General features: G+C 32.0%; 1 long non-coding RNA gene across 1 annotated transcript; it reads left to right on the top strand.

Annotated features, from left to right (window-relative positions):
* Nucleotides 1-7775: 7775 nt before the first annotated feature.
* On the top strand, nt 7776-11895 carry LOC141447793 (uncharacterized). Its single transcript, XR_012454580.1, has 2 exons — nt 7776-8125; nt 11559-11895. It is a non-coding gene; the product is annotated as an uncharacterized lncRNA (long non-coding RNA).
* Nucleotides 11896-13426: the final 1531 nt, after the last annotated feature.

Genomic DNA, 13426 nt, shown 5'->3' with positions numbered 1-13426 from the left:
TCAGGAGAGCCCTCCCATATGCAGTTCATGTAATGAACCATTGACTGTACAACATGTACTTGTGGAGTGTTCAGAATATGATCAATGTAGACAACGTCACAGTATTCCGGACTCAGTAGAAGAAGCCTTGGCAAATGACCCGAATAGAATAGATAATACTCGGATAATAAAGTTTTTAAAAGAAATTAAATTATTTAATAATATGCAGGGTGATCCATTTAAAACGCACCAATCGCTAATAACTTTTTAGGAAAGCGGAATTTCTAAAAAACACACGAAGTAAACTGTATGTTTTTTTTCGGTCTAGTTTTCAAATTTTCCACCCCTGATGCTGTACCTTCATTTTTGGCGGAGTTACGACCAAAAACCCGTTTGGGGTTTCATAAGGACCACTGGTTTTGACAATAATTATGTAAACTACATAGAAAAGTGTGAAAAGTGACGTTAACTCCGGTTTCAATATCCCTAATATTAGTCGAGATATTTAAGATCAAAGTTACAATTTTTTCTATTCGCGAACGGTTTTCAATATTAATTTTCCACCAGAAATACACGTTTTGGGAGGTCCTCTGACTGCGAAAAATGTTATTTGTGGCGCAAAGAACAAAAACAATAATAATTGAAGATTTTAAAGAATGTAGAGAATGTATTATAATTGAGAGAATCAGGATAAATTTGTTTTATCATCAAATAAAAGTAACCATCACATCATTTTAATGTACCCTGTACGCAAGACTTCTTGACCTATGATTACGGTAAGAATATCTTGAAGTCTTGCATACGTGTTGCATTAAAATGGTGTGTTGATTGCTTTTATTTGATGATAAAACAAATTTATCCTGACTCACCCATAACCATTACATTCTCTACGTTCTTTAAAATCTTCAATTATTATTGTTTTTGTTCTTTGCGCCACAAATAACATTTTTTGCAGTCAGAGGACCTCCCAAAACGAGAATTTCTGGTGGAAAATTAATACCGAAAACCGTTCGCGAATAGAAAAAATTGTAACTTTGATCTTAAATATCTCAACAAATATTAGGGATATCAAAACGGGATTAACGTAATTTTTTACAGTTTTTTATGTAGTTTTCATAATCATTGTCAAAACCAGTGGTCCTCATGAAACCCCAATCGGGTTTTTGGCCATAACTCCGCCAAAAATGAAGGTACAGCATCAGGGGTGGAAAATTTGAAATCTAAACAAAAAAGAACATAAATAGTTTACTTTGTGTGTTTTTTAGAAATTCCGCTTTCCTAAAAAGTTATTAGCGATTGGTGCGTTTTAAATGGATCACCCTGTATAAGAAAAGAAGTTAATATATAGAAATCATGTAAATATTTTTTTTAAAAATATATATAGGTATGGATGTACTTTATAGTGTGAATGAATCTTATCTTTAAGTATATAGCTTTAAGAATGGGGTTCCGTAAGTGTGGTTGTGTTAGTAAAAGATTGTGTATGAAGATGGCAAATGCACTGCCACAGAACAGCAAAGGGCATAATAACCACTAGCTTCATTGCCCCCCACCCAAAAAAACCTATAAATTTAATACTATTTCTGTCATAATAATCATAGTAAGTTGTTCTGATATATCGATGTAGAAATTTTTTAAGAGAACAAACACATTTCCGGAAAACCTAAGAACGTTAAGCCCAGGCACAAACAACAGGAATACCAAAAATGATTTTGTGTTTCAACTCGATCAATTAAAGCTGGTAAAACTTTTCATTAAAAAAATATCAAAAATATAATATTAAATACAGACTGACCGACTCTGCTCTACTTGGACTTGAAGTTCCGAAGAAGGACATTAGTAGTGGTCATATTAACGATTAATATAATTCCAATTATAATCATAATATAAAGAAAATATCATGCAAAACATAATTTTATGCTGAATAGCTTTTCCCATTAATAGTAAACTGTGTGTGAAAATTCGATACTAATGGGAAAATTATACATAATAAAACGAAAATATAAATTTAGGTAAATGGAATTATATTATTAAGTGAAATTTTTAAAGATGTTGATAACAAATTCTTAAATTTCGAACTAAGTTACGTAGTTTTTATTCTGAAAACCGGATACTCATAGAAATATGGACCACTACTAAAATCCTCGATTTTACCTTTATAGCAATAGGTTTGGGATATCATCTCTTGACTTGTCCTGCATACCTCCGTAAATCCTCCAAGCACTTGACACTTGACACTTGACACAATTTAAAAATGATAATTTGACGTCAATAAAAAAAACAGTTACGCTTTCTTTATTTATACGAAATTTGGAATACCCGCAATATTTTTGGGTTTATGCGCACAATTTAAAAAAATTGATTTTTTTTTAATGAGGAAATAAACGACCGTTCAAAACACTCCTCGAGATCATTAACACTTCACCGCACTTCCTGAAAAATTGTTACGATAATTAATAATTAATATAAAAAAAAACAGAAATAAGATTAGACAAATAGTCTTACTTAGTAAAGTCTTCATGCTTACAAAGTTTTTGTCTGTAATGCGAAGAGTTAAAGACTATATAAACTGTAGCAATAAAAAATTTAAATAGCCAAAACATGATTATAGTATTATTTATTAGAAAGTGGAGTTGGAGCCAGAGGCATAAAGAGCTAAAAAAAAATCCATGGTGATACATAAAAATTCAGCTCCTTATACAATATGAAAATTGATTAAAACAACCAATTAAATTTGAGAATACTATCAGACCTCTAATCAATCGAATAAGCAACACCTAACTAATAGCGACATCGATAGGATTTTGGAGTTCGTGATCAAGTACGCGACATCTTCATTTAGTAGAGGATTTGTTCCCCCACTTTCCCCATCATCATAAAGTTATAAGTGCGTATTAGTTTAGAAACTCGATAATTGACAAATCAATTGAACCATAAGAGTTAATTGATTAGCAGGGCTAATTTAATCATTTCATTTGACGACCCTCAATGAAATGGAAACAAATATCTTTTGTGTCTCTGGATTCAGACTTTTATTTAAAATATTACCACACGATGGTATTGTTATTTGTCTGTGGGTTGTTCTAATCAAAACCCTTTTAGGCATAAATAAACGTTACCATAAAACAACTCATCAACCCCCGGGGAGTAAATCTAGCAGCAATAAGCAAACAAATCGAAGAATTATCTTAAGGAGAGAAACAGCAGTAAGTCGTTCACGCAAAAGATGCCCCCCTACAAAGTCCTTTATCTCCGTACATCCCAAACAGATGAAGGCATGTTCCCGTAAAAACAAACATAACCAATGAATCTGCAAGAATGGATTAGAGACCTACAACCTCTCAGCATTCAAGTACACTATCCAGTAAGGGGGGATCCAACTATAAGCACTGAGAGATAACCATCGAAAGTTAAAATAGATTTTTTTTTGAATCACCATATTCGGAACACTAATCCGCATTTTAGATTATCGGCAACCCATTGAGCTCATCCAGAATGCTGTCCAAACAGGTTCCCAGAAGTAGCAGTTTCAGGACGAACAAAAAATAAAGGGAGAGATGCTCCTAAATTTGGCCTAATTATTTTTTTCCCTAAAAAATTACCCTCCAGGAACTAGCGACAAGACTAGAATATATATCATTGATAAAATAAACTTTCTAAAGAGATTCAGAATGTTTACTAGCCGATTGCAAAATCCGTTTAGAAGCTGAGTTCTACATCCACTCATACAAAAATTGCAACCAAGATTAGACCCCGGGCTGGAAAATCAGTTTCTTCATTCATCTAATAATGCTGTCACAACTGATCCGCTCGCACAAAGTAGCTTCAAACATTCCGAGACCATATCGTACTCCAGATAATCCAAAGATAACACAAAAGTTCCCCTAGTTATGAAAATTAAGGCTGACTGCAGAATTAATCCGTCAAGGCCACGTGGGGTTATATAAGGATAATTGTAGGCCTATTAACCAGGCCACTGCAGGCTCAGAAAACACATGCATCGCATGGGCGCCTGGCAGATGGCTAGCCTCAGTAGGTTCTGTCAGGAAAAGGAGGGAACGGGCACTGCACGTGTTGCGTCAGTGTGAGGGGCTTGTCTAGGCTAAGGATGTTGAAAAACCAACACCTGAGAAGCTTTACCCAAGAGCCGCTCTCCAGCATTAAGAGTCTGATCAAAAGGACAGGTCTGGAGGGTGAGCTTTAAAGTGAGGGGAGCCACAATAGATCCAAAGGTGTCGCAAAGGTGGCGTAGGCCCTGAGGCCGCCCTAGTCTAATCTAATCTAGTCAAGTTATGAATTTATGGTTACCCGAAGAAGTTGAGTGAAATAAACGCTGGAGTTTAGCTGGTCTTAGTACAAATATCCCATATGCCAGTCAAGTGCAGGCTAGGATATTAATAATAGACATAATATGTCAACCTTGTAATAAAATGCCAGCAGCTAAATGCACAGCTATGCTCAAGTATTTACCTAAGCACAAACAGCACCGTAGGTAAATTAACCACTTGGATCGATACAACCGCCTAAAATAAACAGCAAACTACAAACGTTATATTAACATTTATTTTACCAAAACAGGATTAGCACATATTGTTACTTTATATGTTGCTAATTTAAAATGTGGTGCAACATTATAATTATGTAGAGATCGTTTCTTAAATCGTTGCAAATATAAAAAAAGAAAAGAAAAGTAAGACCACATCTGTTTTGAACCCACACATTTAGTCTTCCTTTTACTGATATTTCCAAAGTTTCAGCTCCTAAATTTCCAATGCCGAAGTTTGAGTCATTATTAATTTAGAAGGGATCATCCCAACTCCTCTCTCTCTCCCCCCCTTCTAAATAACTAATTTAAGTAATCTCTAATTAAATAAATCCTTATTAAGGCATTCTTTGTTAGTACTTTAGCAAAATATTAAGTCTGAACTTTTTGCGATACTTCATTTTCTTGAATTACGTTACATACACAGACCAACTTGTAAAAAAAAATCACTTCTTCATGATCACAGGGGGACCCTCAAAGCAAATATTTCAAGTGAAAATTTAAAATTGAAAACTACATGAAAACAATCATTTTTCTTACTCTGTAAAGTAAGGTGAAATCAGAAAACTTTTTACAATAGACCAGCAAAATTTAATAGTTTCGTTATGCAATCATTTATATAAGCTTCATTATAAGTTTCTTTTCATTTAGTTCTTGAAATAGTTTTTTTTTGGTCCTAAAAATAAGAACCTTTTTCTCAAGAAAAGGAGATAAAAATAATGATTCAGGAATATATAAAACATTACTAAATAATAAGATAAGATTACACAATACAATGGCTACGTAATTTCTAACTGTGAGATTAATTTGTCTTATTTAACACTTTGTCCAAAAGATTCGCTAATTATTATTTTAAAAAAAAAAACGATAATTTTTATTAATGCTTACCAGAATTTTTAATGAATCTTAACAAATAAAAAGTTTAATACTTATTGGAAGTAGTAAGCGAAGTTGCCGATAGGAAGCGTGGACTACTTAATTTGCAATCTATAAAAGTAAGTGTTGGTGACGTGATGGAGCAATTTGAGACACTTGTTCACGTCATCTAAGGCTTAAAAAGGATCTTCACGGCTGTTCTCCTTTTTTTGTTTTAATGCCATGGTTACCAAGAGGTCACAAGAATTTCTGTAAACCCAGCAGTGGTCTTGTCATCTAATTTTTTGATAAAATTGGTGGTGGTTAGGTCTTTCAGTGCTGGGAATTATCTTTAATATTACATGTTCTAGCACGCATGTTTATTGCAGCCCTGTCCGAGGGGGCGGGTTTCGAAGTTTCCATGATCCATGATCAGTGATAGATTAATCAGTTTCGACTTCACTTAATGTTTCTGTCTCACATTATACTTACTGTTGATTGATGTGACTAGTCAGTAAGTGTAATATGAGACAGAAACGTAATGAGCCGTATGAGTGGCTCATGACGGATAAAAACAAAGATAATTTACTGATCTAGAATTAGGACGCCACGGTAGCCGAACGATTAGAGGCGAGAACTGCGAAGCTAATATGTACTGTGGTACTTGGTTCGATTCCCGGTCTTAGGCCTTGGGATTTTATTTAATGGTTTAATATGAGAACTTTATAGTAAAGTATGTTTGCTAGTCGCCTCCGTCCACGACACCTAATTGGCAGTTGGACGTTAAGCCCCGCCTGAAAAAATAGGCGATTACTTTAGTTTTTTACTTTTTTTTTTATAATACCATTCCTGCAACTGTTTTACAATCCCACAAAGAGAAGAGAGAGAGAGAGATGACAAATGGGAATTTACAAAGTCAATAAAATTTCTACTGTATGGAAATGATCCATTGAGCCCTTTAAACGAGTACATTAATAATTTAATCACATTATCACCTAAGTAGACGCAAGCATGAACTAAATACAGTACTCTGTTGCTAGGATACTGTACTGGGAAAAGCGCAGAGAGAGAGACAGGTCAAAGTAGAGTTTAATAATGGCGACTTTCACTTGAATTCATTCTCTAACAATAACGGCAAATATTATCGCGATTATGATTTGATGAAATCATTACTAGAAATACATTAATTAAGATCCTCTGAATATGAAAAAAATATCTGGAAGGGGAAATTTCAAACGACTATGTACGAACATAAAATTGTATCGAAACTTACAATATACATTATAATAAAAATTAGTTCACTACAAGAACATACATGTTCAAAATTTGGTTGGAAGCGCTATATAATAATCATCGCTTTTATACATGGAAGTAAACTTGTTTTTAAATATTTCTGAACGTTCAGAAATATTTAAAACATGAGTTTTCACCATGTGAAGTAAGAGTAATGGAACATATTAATTTGAATACTGAAAACAAAGATCCTCAAGAATTCTTTAGATTATGTTTTTAGATTTAAATATTTTCGGGAAGAATTACGCATACAAAACTACGTGTTTTTATGTGTGTGCTTAGGGTGTGTACCCTTGGATATCTTAAGCTGGGATGGGATGCGATTGCAGAGTTGCAAGATCTCTGAAGAAGTAGCAAGTCCAACTCATGATATTGTTGCAAAAACAATGTGCAATCGAGATGAAAGATTTTATAAATCACTATTCCCTGAAATAGTATTTCATCCCTTTTTTTGGCTCTACAGAGGAAAGTAAAGTGTAGATTAAGCCTTAACTCAGGATCACGTTATTGCAAAGAAATACCTAAACAAAATAGTTGCAACAAGATCTTCCTTGGGAATCCTTCAAGGCTCTTCTAGCTATAGTTAAATTAGTAGTTAGCAATCTATCGATAGAAAATTCTGGTGACCACGGGAATAAGTTATTAAAATTTAATATTTGAACAGAAAGGGTTTTCACTTATTTGCGGATGTGATAATATACATTCTGTATACTGTTCTATTCCAACATATGCTATTTATACTTTATCAATAAATGCACTTTAATTAAACGAGTATAATTTGAACTGAATGTAATTAATAATTTTCAACTTAACAGTTAAATTTGTAGCTACTAATTCACATATAACTCCATTTTAAGGATTTAATTACGGTTACTTTACCTAGAAAATTATTAAAAATGATAACCCTAAAAATCCCAGAAATAAAACTTACTCTAATATTTTAAATTAAGCTCAGACCATTCAAAAATCTGACAGCTAAGACATAAAATGTAGTTTACCATTCAGCTCTGCGTTTTTAAATTTAAAAAAAAGTTGCAAATTGCCATGTTTACAAATTCAAATATAAAGAGCTTATTTTTCAAACTATTTCAACCAATAGTAAGCGGCTTATGGAAGTTAAAAACACTGTTCCTACACAATCGAATAAACTGCCAAACATGGACTTAACAATGGTGGTGCTCCCAACATTGCTAGCAAATGTTGAGAGTTATGTAAAGTTTTTCTACACTTATTTGTATGTTTGTGAAAATAGTTAATGCAATGTAGTGTTACGTGTTCTTTGTTTTTACTTAATTCTTTCATATAAGTTAAAATTTAAAGGTTATTTAAGTTAATAAGTTAAGTTTTAAGAGAAACTTATGTGCTTTTCAATCATTAATCTGGGCCAAGAGTGGAATAACAAAATTGTGACGGGCTTCGTTACCTTGGATTACGGCCAGCCATGATTAATTAAAGGTAAAAATACATCTGTTTCAAGGAATTGAAAAAGTTGGTAATCAATATTGAGCCCATTAATACAGTGAAAAATCAGCTAAAAATTTATGGGATAATCTAAACCGTATTAGCAGAAAGATAATTTGAAGTGCTGCTATTTGAAACACAGACTTGCTGTTAGGTTATCTTTAATTTTTGATACTCATAATGTTAAGTAACTTGTACTTGTTAGTGTTTAAATTAAGGAACACTATTGATTAAGTACTTTAAAAGACATCATATCCAAAAAGAAAGCACAGCCTTGCTATTGTCCTACAGTCTGCTTTGTTTAACATGCATAAAACCTGCATAATTACATCTTTTTTCAATTTAGAGGCTCTCCTTATTTCTTATTTTGCTTATTTGTTTTTTGAAAAAGAACATCTCGAACTACCTGAGTTAATTTACATGTCAAATTATCGTTAAAAAAAAAAAAAAATCAGCGAGGTTTAGGCAATGCTACAAATTTTTGCAAATAACTACAATTTTGGGGGGAGGAATATTCTAGCAAAAAAAATCCTGATTAATTCTATTGATTTTTCTGAACATTTGAGGGAAAATAAAAAGGATAACAAGGAAAACTCTTTGGAAAAGACAAGGGAAGTTCCTCAATAACATATTTAAGAAAAAAAATTGATGTCAATTAGATCAGATAGATTGATACTTTTCCCGTTTCATTTAACTCAAATTTCGTTTTTATGGTTACCTTTAATCTCATTTCAGCTTTCCATTACCTTTAAGATACATTTGTGTAAGTGTAGAATTGTTTTCCCCCTCAAATAACATTCAAGTGAATATTTTCCCATTGATCTAACATAGTACCCATAAAATTTCCCTACTGTAAACAATGTTTACATTTTTCAAAATTAATTGCCAGCTTCGTAAAATTAACAATTTTTATTTGAAGATTTATTTGAAATAAACGATCTTTCGAGCATCCGATCGAGTGAGAAGGTGCGACATAATGGACTCTGTAGTCAGGAAAGGAGTAAACGAAGGTTTAAGGAGAGCCATAGAAAGTCTATACAAAACAACAAGAAACTACGTTCGCACCTCTAACGTCAGGTCGAAAGGAATCCGTCAAGGCTGCAGCCTTAGCCCATTGTTGTTCATAGTTGCCTTAGACGAAGCTCTGCGGCAGTGTCAGCAAAAAATGCGCAGCTTCAATGTTGGATGCTGTAGAATGACTCCTGTGCGTTTGAGCCTCCTCGCGTTTGTAGACGATATCGTCGTGTTTGCAAATAATGATGATAGACTTGGAATACAATATGAATTTATTGCAGGAAGAATTAGGGAAAATTCACATGACGATTAACGTCCATAAATCTAAAACTATGGAGATTAGCCATTGCAGAGATGGACCGCTGAATGTCAACATCAGGAATGTTATGTTGGAGCAAGTCGCAGATTTTAATTATTTGGGAGTTAATATTAATGAACAAGGCCGAATCCACGGAGAAATTAACGGAAGAGTGGCTACGGCAGGTAGAATGTTTAATGCCCTTAAGAAAGGATTTATTAATAAAAGGGAAGTAACGAAGGGCACAAAAATAACGATTTTTTAAAATACCTATCTCCCAATATTAACCTACGGCAGCGAATCGTGGGCTCTAACATCCAAACACAGCAGTCAGGTACAGGCAGCCGAAATGCGTTTCCTCCGAAAAATAGAGGGAAAGACGAGGAGAGATAGAATAAGAAATTCTACAGTAAGTTCTAATCTGGACGCCAGGCCGGTGGAAGAGCCTGCTGAGAGAGAGCACAGGCTAAGATGGTTTTGGACACATGATGAGGATGGACACAAGCCGTATAGCAAGACTTTGCTATGAGGTTAAGATGCAGGGTCAAAGAGGCAGGGGCAGACCGCGCACAACATGGGAAGGGAAAGTGAGGGAGGACTTCGGAAGGAAAAACTTGGATTGGAGAAGAAGGAGAAATTTGACTGAGGATAGTGATAGCTGGAAGTTTTAGTAAAGGCACCTCGACACTGAAAGGTAGACGAGGATTGACTAAGAAGAAGAAGATTTATTTGAAATAAACGATCTTTGATTGTTAGGTAACTAATTGTAAAGATAATGTAAAACGAACAGTATTAGTATAAATTCAAAGACATATGTCAATTTTATGAATCTGGCAATCTTATTTTAAACGTATTTTGGAAATAGAACAATAAAATGAAAAATATCGATAACAGTTTATATTAACAAAGATCATATCAAATTATTCCAAACTTAATGAATGGAACCTAATGAAAGCAAACTAAATTAGAAATATTTTAAAGAATCAATTGTGGAAAGTGTTGTATAAATGTGCTATTAAATTAAATGATCTGTTAAACGTGTTGGTTTCAAAAAAATTCTTTTGTAATAAAATCTTAAAATAAAGAAAAATCCAAAAACGTTCTACCTTTTTTTAAAAGTTGAAGATACGAGCATTTCCATGAGCTTCCAGCAAATTTGAAAAATCAAATGAACTTGTTTTATTGCTAAGCATTCAACTGTGATTTCAATGCCTGCAATTAAAAAAGATGTTATTCAGAAGCTGATAAATTATTAAGTGGTTTACATCATTGAAAATGTTTAATTACTTTCTCGTAGTCATTTTTGTTTTAATTATTTTTATATAAAAATAGCTACAATAATATGAAATTGAGATCGGTATTTGAAAAATAATTATTTAAAGAAAATACTATTTACCTTTTTCGCATTTGAAGATTGAGTTTCCTTAAGATATTTAAAAAAAATGAATCAAATCAATTATTGAACAGCAAAACAGCCAGATAAGGGATTCATTATCAACCTGAAATTATGAAAGTAATATTTATTCAGTCCCTTTATTTGTGCTGCTGAAGTAATTAAGCCTGAATTGTTAAAAGTTTCTGTTTAAAAAAAAATGTTTGCTTACATAAAAATTATAAATATTATCATAAAAAGCAGTTTCAAAATTATAAAATTGTCAATCAATTAACCAGCCATTAAATTCTCTAAAACGTAAATTTAAAACAAAACTATTTAAAATAAAAAAAAGGAAGTTTAAAAATGGACATTACGCCATCTTTGAATTTCAGATGCCCCAATTAAGTATTTAAATTTTCTTCAAGCTCAGTTTCCAAAATTTGTGAAAAAAATATAATGAATCTTACTCATTAAATGATTAGAATTGACAAGAAAAAGTTTTATTATTTTGCTAAAATAATTAATTTATTAATGAAATAGTAAATCTTAAGTTCACAGGAATCCATTACTCACAATATGGGACCACTTTTCTTTGATGTACGTAATAAAGTGAATAATTGTTGGAATTCTTATTACAGCTTTGTGTCTATTCAATTCTAATAAGTTTTCAGAGTAAATCAAGTATCAATATCTTTAATTAAATCTAAACTAGAATTAAATAAAATTTGCTTACTTTACAGGGTGGATGTATCAGCTCAGCAGGAGGTCCAAGGAAATAGGAAGACAAGGCAGTGGATCTAAGATGCAAGATCTTAATTCTGTGTATATATTAAAAAGTAAAATTTAAATTTTGTAAATAATTGTATTAAATTATTAATTTCTATTTATATTATTAATCATTCTAATTGTAACTAATTTCTGTTTAAATTGTCACAAATTATTTATTACAAAAAAAAAAAAGTTCCCAGAAGTAATTAAAAATTAATTTCAATGACTTATTAATTATTTTTTATAATTCATTTTTGTGAAAATTCACATTTTTATGAGAAAAATAAAATTTGATAATTTATTAAAATATGTCACTGCTTTTTTTTTTTTTTAAATCTAGATTTTGATCATATTACGTCACACTTTTCTTTCTTACGCCATATTTTTTTCCCCTTCAATTTAGAGATCTTTTTTTTTTTAAAAAGTTATCATTTAATGATGTATTAAAAAGTAAGGTCATAATTATAGTGAAGAAAATTAAGAATAAAATGTTAAATTATTGGGAATTGTTGGTAAATTCTATTATGTTTCATTTTCCTTATTCTTTTTAAGTTCACCTGCAGCTAAACTACGTTTAAGTTCTGTATAAGTTTGTATATTTCAATTATTTTTCATTCTTAATTCTTATAGTATAGTAAAAGGTTAACTCCTTCTGTAATATGCAACTTTGTATAAATACAGAAATAAATAATAATGGTAAAGAAAGAAGCAGTATATAATAATCATGATGGACCAACTCCAGCATCTTGGTCCATATCAAGTGGTAAGTTTATATTTTAATTATACTGATTAAATGAAAATTGTTCAAAGAATTTTCACTTGCGAAAATCTTTCAATAATATAAAGATATGAAGATACTGTAAAACAATGCTTGTGATTGAAAATTTTCATTAGCAAATAAAGAAAAAAATTAAAATTTTGTATGATGTGCTTTTCTGATTTAAACTTTAATTGAGTTTGAAAAAAGATATTTAGAGTTTTCATTTGTTACAGAAATATGAGAAAATTAATCATTTTATTTAGAAAAAAAAAAAGAAAACAGAAGAGAAGGTCATTGAGTTTTCTTCTTTGGATGAAGTGAAACCAGTAATTTCCTTTTTTTCAGGTAAAATACTCTTGAGCATTACTATTGTAATAAATATTTAAAGTTTTAAAGAAATTTAGTTGGATCCACCATTGCTGGATTTTTACATTAGTTAAGAAAAATAACTTCGCAATGATAATGTCGCATATTATTTCTCAAGTAATGGTAATAAAGGGAGGATTCTATAAAACTATGGCAGATCAGTTACCTAGACAACCATGGTTTATAATGGAACTGTCACTGAATAAATGGTTTGTTACGACAATAAGCAGGCTGAGAGAGCGAACCACACGGCGTGTGCGGATCGTATCTTCACATGATCAAAAAAAGGTCCTCCTCTCCTCTCTGCGTAGATTGCAATGACGAGGAGGATTTCAAACATATAATAATGATATGTCCACGTTATGTGGTAGAAAGGAAACGAATGTTTGACGACATATACAGGTATTTTGATGCACCATTTCGCTACGAAGACATAATGTTCTCCACCAACATCTATGTGCTTAAATCTGTAGCAGAGCTAGCTAAGAAATATGAATGTATTTAAAAGTTATAGCCGATTAGAATGAATGGAAGAAAATGATTAGAGAAGGATTACGGTGATTTTAATTTTGGTTAAGCTATAAGGATGGCAGGAATATAGAGGTACTGAGCCATCCATTAGTTGTAAGTTTGTATGTAAATAGTTGTATACAGGGTGTTCAGCATAAGACTACGGTAACTTCGGGAGGCGATTCTGGGCATCATTTGCAACAA

The sequence above is a fragment of the Rhodnius prolixus genome, unplaced genomic scaffold (assembly GCF_049639745.1).
Source record: "Rhodnius prolixus isolate KJV_2025 unplaced genomic scaffold, Rpr scaffold_13, whole genome shotgun sequence".
In the NCBI taxonomy this organism is placed as follows: domain Eukaryota; kingdom Metazoa; phylum Arthropoda; class Insecta; order Hemiptera; family Reduviidae; genus Rhodnius; species Rhodnius prolixus.
Note: the sequence above shows the minus strand (reverse complement) of the source record. Positions and strands in the feature narration are given on the sequence as shown.